We start from the raw sequence: 9,748 nt of genomic DNA, 5'->3' as shown, positions 1-9,748 counted from the left end.
GTCAGCTTAATGAGGAACGAAGACTCAATGCGTATCTTCGCCCAAAAAGAAGCCGCCCCTGGGAGACTTGAGCTTTCATTGTATTTTTATTATTATTCCTTTTGTAATGAACATTGGTCAAAGAAATTAGCAATAAACATTTCTCTCTTGTTGGTGATTTACGCAAAGTTAAATTCCAAAAGTCCTTGAAAACATTTCATGCATTGCATAACATAACATAACACTGCATAACAGGTATTCTACAAGTTCAATGTTCTCACGGTCTTCATTACAAACAGAAAAATGGATCTCGAACAAACTGTCAAAGATCTCCAGACTCAGAATGCTCAATTCAAGGAGATGATGCTAAGCTTATCCAAGGGGCAGGAGGAACTGAAGGCTTTTTTGCTCGAAAAGAAGAAAGACAAGAAAGCTGTGAGTTTCATTAACCCGGGAAGAAGGCGTAAAGGACAGGCCGCAGGAGTCAAGTTTGGAATCCCGAATGGTCCAGAAGAGGGGGCGGAGAATGATTCAGAGGAAGAGAATGCTGATTTCTCCAACCCTGAGGATGACGATGAAGATTATGAAAATGAACAGTACTCTCCAAGAGATGATAAGTACAAGTTGCTGGAAGAACGTATGCTAGCTATGGAGGGTCAGAAGGCGCCCGGTCTGGATTTCGAAAGTTTGCGTCTGGTCTCCGATGTGACCATTCCTCGCAAATTCAAAATCCCCACTTTCACTAAGTACGATGGTGCGTCTTGTCCTCAGATGCATCTGAGAGCTTATGTGAGAAAGATTCAGCCGCATACCACTGACAGGAAGCTATGGATCCATTTCTTCCAAGAGAGCCTGTCTGGCACACAGTTGGAATGGTATTATCAGCTCGAGAGCTCTGACATCCGCACCTGGACTGATTTAGCAACAGCTTTCTATAAACAGTACCAGTATAACTCTGAACTAGCACCTACCCGGCTACAGTTGCAGAATATGACTATGGGATCTAAAGAAAGCTTTAAAGAATATGCTCAAAAGTGGAGAGATTTGGCTGGCAAAGTCAAACCCCCTATGACTGACAGAGAATTGGTGGACATGTTCATGGGCACACTGACCGGCCCATTCTACAGCCATCTACTGGGAAGTTCTTCATCAGGTTTCACTGAACTTATATTAACAGGTGAACGTGTTGAAAGCGGCATCCGAAGTGGAAAGATACAGGCGGCTGCCTCTGCCAGCACCAAAAGGTCCTATCAGGGGAGGAATGAATCAAATGTTGTGTACGGTCAAAAGGGTCGTAACAAGAAAAACCGTGACCATGACATCGGAGCAGTTACGATTGCAGCACCACCATCTCAAAACTTCCAGCCCAAACAAGACAGGCCAAGAAGGCAGTTTACCAGGATCAATATGACCTTGGCACAGGCACTGCAGGGAATGCTAAAGGCAAATTTGACCACCCTCAGAGATCCTCCTACGAATCCCAACACTACTTCTTCTCGTTATAACCCTAATGCCAGGTGTGCATATCACTCCGATAGCCCCAGGCATGATACAAACGATTGCTGGTCATTGAAGAATAAGATTCAGGATATGATCGAAGCTGGAGAAATTGAGTTTGAGCCTCCGGAGACCCCTAATGTCATCACTGCTCCTATGCCTAATCATGACAAGACGGTTAATGCCGTGGATGACGACGATCACGTTTCCAATGTGGCGGACTTAACATCTCCTCTCCCGATCATAAAGAGGAATGTATTGCAAGCTGGTTTATTTCCAGGTTGTGCTGAAGATTGCAATCTCTGTATATCCCAACCAGATGATTGTTGGGAATTGAAGAATGGTATTCAACGGCTGATGGATGATCGTACAGTTCTCTTCGAAAAGATTCCTAAGGCGGAAAACCCTATTGAAGAAATATCTGTGATTGCTAGGTCCAAAGTTCCAATGAAGATTACCGCTACTAGGGCGCCTGTGAAGATTACTGTTGAGCCCAGGGTAGCTCCCCTAATCATTACTGCACCTGGCCCGATCCCGTATTCCTCAAGCAAAGCTATTCCGTGGAATTATGGCGGTGATGTTTACATCCATGGCGTAAAGCAAATTGACAATTCTACTAATCCTAATGGCATCGTTGGGACTAGTAAAATTACCCGAAGTGGAAGGATCTTCTCTCCAGAAATCTCACCTCCTGTCCTTGAAACTCGAGGAAAGGAACCAGTCAATCCTTCTCAGTCAGAGACACCGGTCGAAGTTACTCCCGAAGATGTTGCCAAACAGGAAATGGAAGAAGTGCTGAAAATCATCCGCAAGAGTGATTTCGATGTGGTAGAACAGTTGGGGCATACCCCGTCTAAGATCTCGATGTTATCCTTGCTGTTATCTTCTGAATCTCATGCCAATGCATTGATAAAATTCTTGAAGACTGCTCATGTGCCTCAGGAAACATCTGTCGACCAGTTCGAAAATTATGTTGCTCACTTGGCTGTTGACAATGGCCTAGGCTTTTCCGATGCTGACCTGACACCAGCGGGAAAGAATCACAATAAAGCCCTGCATATCTCCATTGAGTGTAGGGGAATCACTTTGTCTCATGTGTTGATCGATAATGGCTCTTCCTTGAATGTGCTGCCAACAGCTGTGCTGGATAAGCTGGACTGTAAAAGCATCGAACTGAAACCTAGTGACATTGTGGTACGTGCTTACGATGGTGCGAAGAGTGTTGTCCATGGCGAAGTAGTCCTCCCTATCAAGATAGGACCTCAAGTCTTCAATACTACCTTCCATGTAATGAACATTCGTCCTGCCTATTCCTGCTTACTGGGACGCCCTTGGATTCATGGGTCAGGTGTTGTAGCTTCGTCTCTCCATCAAAAGCTGAGGTATCCCACAGAGGGCAAAATTGTCACCGTGTGTGGAGAAGAAGAGTACATTGTTAGTAGTGTGCATGCCTTCAGATACGTCGAGATGGATGGTGAATTCATTGAGACTCCTTGTCAGTCATTTGAAGTAGTTCCTCCGACCAATCCTGTCCTTAAGCCAACTTCCGGTGTGCCCAAGGTTATTCGGATTCCTCCTGCTATGATTTCCCTGAAGGACGCTCAAGTTGTGGTTGAAGATGGTGGCTGTACTGGCTGGGGTCAACTGATCGACGTACCGTACAAGTCTGACAAATTTGGCCTGGGGTTTAGCTCTGAGAAGGTAGCCAAGAGTCAAATTAATGCTGTAGAAGACGCTGACAGCGATTGCGACCTGGATAGCTGGATTTTCCCAACGATTGGCGACGGACTCAATAATTGGAAGGCTGAAGACACTATCCCGATTTCCTTTAGTCAGGAGTAATTGTTATTGTCTATTTTGGTGTTGCAAATTTTTGTTTTTTTTACAATTGAACTTCTCCAAGCGTTGTGTCTATGCCCGGGGCACAATAGCTAATTTGTTAAGGGTTTTGTCATTTTCATAAGCATATTCATATTCAATAAATCAATGGACTTTTTGCATTCAAATATTGCGCTCTTTATCTTTTCTGTCATCTTCCAAACGAGCTATGTTTTCTTACACACACTCACGTAACGAATTGCAGATCCATACCCACTCTGGATCCTGTTGATAATAGTTCTACTACTGTTTATTATGACTTTGAAAATCCGATCTACCAAGCCGAGGATGGAAGTGTGGAAGATTGTGAAGTACCTGGAGAACTTGCCAGACTGTTACTGCAGGAAGAGAGGACTATACAGCCGCACGAGGAGTCAGTTGAGATATTAAATCTGGGTACCGAAGTAGACAAGAAAGAAGTCAAAATAGGAGCAGGCTTGGAAAACAGTGTCAAGAGAAGGTTGATTCAGATGTTGCATGACTATGTAGAGATTTTTGCTTGGTCTTATGAAGACATGCCAGGACTGGATACCGATATAGTAGTGCATCGGCTGCCAACGAGGGAAGATTGTCGTCCTGTTAAGCAAAAGGTTCGTCGCATGCGTCCTGAAATGTCTGAGAAAATCAAAGCTGAGGTGATGAAACAATTTGATGCAGGTTTTCTGGCTGTTACTTCTTATCCTCAATGGGTTGCTAATGTGGTACCAGTGCCAAAGAAGGATGGTAAGGTGCGAATGTGTGTAGATTACCGAGACCTGAATAAAGCGAGTCCCAAGGATGACTTTCCACTCCCGCACATTGATGTTCTGGTAGATAACACCACTCAACACAAGGTGTTCTCATTCATGGATGGATTCTCAGGTTACAACCAGATTAAGATGGCGCCTGAGGACATGGAGAAAACTACGTTTGTGACGCAATGGGGCACGTTCTGTTATAAAGTAATGCCATTTGGTTTAAAGAATGCAGGGGCAACGTACCAGCGTGCTATGGTGGTTTTGTTCCATGATATGATCCATCATGAAATAGAAGTATATGTGGATGACATGATAGCCAGATCTCATACTGAGGAGGAACATCTCGATCATTTATACAAACTGTTCGAGAGGTTGAAGAAATATAAGTTGAGATTGAACCCGAACAAATGCACCTTTGGAGTAAGATCCGGTAAACTCTTGGGATTTATTGTCAGTGGCAGAGGAATCGAGGTTGACCCAGCCAAGGTGAGAGCTATTCAAGAAATGCCAGTTCCCAGTACAGATAAAGAAATCAGAGGTTTCTTGGGACGCTTGAATTACATTGCCCGATTTATCTCCCATTTGACCGCCACCTGCAAACCCCTCTTCAAGCTACTGAGGAAAAATCAAGAGATGATATGGAATGAGGAATGTCAAGAAGCTTTTGACAAAATCAAGAAGTATCTCCAGGAACCTCCGATCCTGATGCCACCGGTTGAAGGAAGACCTCTAATCATGTATTTGACCGTGTTAGAAAATTCAATGGGGTGTGTGTTGGGGCAACATGACGAGTCTGGTCGAAAAGAGCATGCCATATACTACCTTAGCAAAAAGTTTACCGACTGTGAAACAAGATACTCACTGCTCGAGAGAACTTGCGGTGCTTTGGCCTGGGCTGCTCGCCGACTAAGACAATACATGTTGAATCATACCACTTTATTGATTTCTAAGATGGATCCTATCAAATACATATTTGAGAAACCCGCTCTCTCCGGAAGAATAGCAAGATGGCAGATGATTCTAACAGAGTATGACATCCAGTATACTACCCAGAAAGCAATCAAAGGAAGCGTGCTAGCCGATCATTTGGCTCATCAAGCAGCGGATGATTACCAATCTATGAATTTTGAGTTCCCAGATGAGGATGTCATGCTTGTTACTGATTATGAAGAACATGGACCGGATGAAGGACCCGAACTAGGATCCCGATGGACTATGGTTTTCGATGGGTCTTCTAATGCATTGGGCAATGGTGTTGGTGTGGTAATCATTTCTCCCGAGGGTTACCATACGCCTTTCACTGCTAGACTATGTTTTCATTGTACCAATAATATGGCTGAGTATGAAGCATGTATTTTGGGACTCAAGGCTGCTATAGACCGGCGGGTCAAGTTTTTGAGTGTGTACGGAGACTCAGCATTAGTAATCAGTCAGATCAAAGGAGAATGGGACACTAAACATCCGAATCTCATCCCTTATCGAGAACGGGTGTTGACATTAATCCCATACTTTGAAAAGATTACATTCGAACACATTCCACGAGAAGAGAATCAGTTGGCAGACGCATTGGCTACCATGTCATCTATGTTCAGAGTCAGATGGGGCAGCGAAGCTCCCATGATCACCATTGAACGGTTAGATGAACCAGCATATTGTTATGAGCTTAATACTGAGGGAGTAGAGGAGAAACCTTGGTTCTACGAAGTAAAAAGATATTTAGAAGCTCAGGAATACCCTGAAGGGGCATCCATCAATGACAGAAAATTCCTGAGGAAGTTCTCCGCTAAATTCTTTCTGAGTAATGGAGTGTTATACAAACGTAATCATGATTCGACTCTGCTTCGCTGTGTGGATAGAAAGGAAGCAGAAAAGATCATGGAAGACATGCATGACGGTATTTTTGGGACTCATTCTAGTGGACATACAATGGCCAAGAAGATTCTGAGATCAGGGTATTATTGGTCTACCATGGAAGCTGATTGCCATCATCACTCCAGAACCTGTCACAAGTGCCAGATATATGCGGATAAAGTACATGTGCCTCCTGCTCCATTGAACGTGTTGACAGCACCTTGGCCCTTTGCAATGTGGGGCATTGATATGATTGGAGAGATTAAACCTACTGCTTCTAATGGACATCGCTTCATCCTTGTCGCTATTGATTACTTTACAAAGTGGGTAGAGGCCGCCTCATTTGCTTCTGTCACCAAGAATGTGGTAGCACGGTTCATCAAGAATAGTCTTATTTGTCGGTATGGTATCCCTGAAAGAATTATCACTGACAATGGTACGAATTTGAACAACAAGATGATCGCTGAACTCTGCACGCAGTTCAACGTAAAGCACCATAACTCTTCTCTGTACCGACCAAAGATGAATGGCGCTGTAGAAGCTGCTAATAAGAATATCAAGAAGATCATACAAAAGATGACGGTGACGTACAAAGACTAGCATGAGATGTTACCGTTTGCTCTTCATGGCTATCGCACTTCAGTACGCACTTCGACAGGAGCAACTCCTTTCTCTTTAGTCTACGGAATGGAAGCCGTTTTACCAGTGGAAGTTCAGATTCCCTCTCTAAGAATCATGAAAGAGGCGGGCTTAGATGAAGATGAATGGATTCAGACTCGACTCGATCAGATAAACTTGATTGATGAGAAGAGACTTGCGGCTGTTTGTCATGGACAGATATATCAGAAACGCATGACCCAGGCATTTAACAAAAGAGTCAGGAGACAGGTGTACCATATTGGTGATTTGGTGGTAAAGCGCATCACTCTACCACAAGGTGATCCCAGAGGCAAATGGACTCCCACATACGAAGGGTCATTTGTAGTTAAGAAGGCATTCTCTGGTGGAGCCATGATGCTTACTACAATGGACGGCGAAGACTTCCCACATCCCGTGAACGCAGACATAGTTAAAAAATACTACGCATAAAAGAGACCCGCTAGGTCGACGTACCTAGGCAAAAGTTAGGGCATCCCGGCGAACCAAAAGGGTTCGGGCAAAAATTAGGGATAAACATATAAAAATGTACACCCGGCAAGTCGAAAACCTGAAAAGGCGGCTTGGGCAAAAAAGGGTATCCTGGTGGACTGAAAACCTGAAAAGGCGGTCCAGGCAAAAATTAGGGATCAAAGCGTATGACTATGTCCCGTTCTCTGTCAGCTTCAACCAGGTCAAAGGGACTGAACAAGCCAATCACTTCTATCCGACAGCAGGAGATGAGAGGCTTGAAGACATAATGACAGTAGTGGAATTAGAATCGATAGGACTTTTTATGCATAGCTTTCTCTCTGTTTTCCTGACAATTTCCTCTTACTAGGATTTCTGTCTCCTTGTACTCAAATTGCCTATTTATAGGTCCTCTTTCAAAATCAATACAATTTTATTTCGAAAAAATGTTGTTGTCTTACTTCCTCTGCTTTGCTTGCATAAACGTCCATTGATTTAATTTGAATTGATTTATGCATTTGAATATGATCAATGTTTACAAAAATGCGTGCATAAAATAGAAATAGCGATTACTACTAGGCTTCATGATCGAGGAGAAGGTCTAATCATGCTTTCCAATGAATCCGTTGCTAATCCTATTCCCCAGCAAAGTCAGTCATTCCCAGAAGAGAGTGGCATTACTAGACAAATGGGTCATCTCTTCCACCCCCAGCCAGGCTTCTATTGAACATTTCTACCATCAGACAGAAATCAAGCATCCCCGGCTAAGAAAGGGTCATCGATACCAGTATCTCCCAACCAGAAGATTGAGATTTGTTTTCCCCAGTAGAGTCCTCAGGAAGAACTTTTCAGATGCATAATTCATTCATTACATCATTTCACAGCATACGCATGCATACATCGGTTGCAGTTATTTTCGAAAGCATAAAACATCTCATGCATCATGACATGGCATGAAGCTAACTTTATTTTTCAGGTTAATTATCTTCCTGATACAGTCAAAATAGAGAGCCATTCAGACGGACATCTTCATCGATTACGTTCAGGTTCAAATACATCTTTCAGATACACTCCATGTCAACATTCATTCTGACATCCTCCTAACAATGGCATCTATAAGCTCATCCCAGACATTTATTGCAAATACAACATATACAAATACTATCAGATATAGCCTAGCGTACGGTTCATTCTGATTCAGCTCAACATATGACTCCTTCAACTCAGATACGATCTAACGTACGATCCATTCCGACCTTCAACAACTCCAATACGGTCTAGCATACGACCCATTTGGACCTCCAAGGCCTCAAATGCTACCTAGCGTACGGTACATTCTGAAGTGTAGTCTGGCGTATGACTACCCCCTTCATCATCAGGTACAGCCTAACGGACGGCTCAGTCTACAACTCAGATACGATCTAGCATACGATCCATTCTGATCCTTCACCCCCAGTAACGATACAGCCTAACGGACGGCTCGTTCCGCAACTCAGATACGATCTAGCGTACGATCCATTCTGATCCTTTATCCCCAGCAGTGTATGACTCATTCGGATTCTTATCTCATTTTGATTCGGCACAACATATTACTCCTCCAACAATACGGTCTAGCGTACGACCCATTCGGATCTTCATTCCTCAGATACTACCTAGCGTACGGTACATCCCGAGGTGTAGTCTATCGTACGACTACTTTTCGTCAGATACAGCCTAACAGACGGCCCATTCTGCAACTCAGATACGATCTAGCGTATAATCCATTCTGATCGGTTATCCCCAGCGGCGTATGACCCATTCTAACTCCCCAGTGAAGTCGACGGCCTAATGAATGACTCACTATACGGTCTAGCGTATGACCCAGTGACACCCATGACTTCAGATATCTTCTAACATACGACGTACTCTGAAGCTCTCATCATCAAACTTCCTAGATGGCATCTTTAAACCCATCTCCATCAAGACTAACTAATTGACAAGTGCAAATTTTTGGGGCATCCTAAGTGTTCAATAATCTTCCACCTCCAGACCACGAATGGCGTACATACCATTCTGACTCTCTCGGTTCAAGAATATTGAACAGGGGCAGCTGTCATACCCCAAAATTTGCCCATTAATATTTTAAGACATTTTTCAGGGCATTCCGACTCATTTTTATGACACTGATCTTAAAGGAACAAAGACCCAGCTCACGAATGGCCCAATCCAGAAAATGGCCCAAACTGACCTGTTCGCTACACGCTCGCCTAGCGAAGCTGACAGACAACAGAAAATTTCGGGCTTCATTCTGAGCCCATTAGGTCATCAAAGGAGTATTATAAATACCCCAACTCCAGAACGAAAAGGGGAGAACGAAAACAGAAGAAGACGGACGGAAACCCTAGCATAGAAACCCTGGAGAGTAGCCCAGAGAAGTCGGAGTGAAGAAACCCTGACGGCCGCTCATCCGCACCGAAGTTACCGCCGCCCAACTCAACCCGATACCAAAAGTGACTTGCCAATTCAGCATTACCACTCCATTGCAAACAGGTTTGTGTATCATTATTGTTTTATGCTTCCAATTTGTAAATCTCTAAATACATAATGCATCATGATTGGATTTTTGGATATGTAATTAGACTTTGCATGTGAATTCCAGTACGCCTGAATATCCTGAGTGTTTGACCATATTATTTCTGTAATTGAATGCAATAAGGCAT

The sequence above is a fragment of the Lathyrus oleraceus genome, chromosome 2 (assembly GCF_024323335.1).
Source record: "Lathyrus oleraceus cultivar Zhongwan6 chromosome 2, CAAS_Psat_ZW6_1.0, whole genome shotgun sequence".
In the NCBI taxonomy this organism is placed as follows: Eukaryota; Viridiplantae; Streptophyta; class Magnoliopsida; order Fabales; family Fabaceae; genus Lathyrus; species Lathyrus oleraceus.
This window is presented reverse-complemented; position numbering follows the sequence as displayed.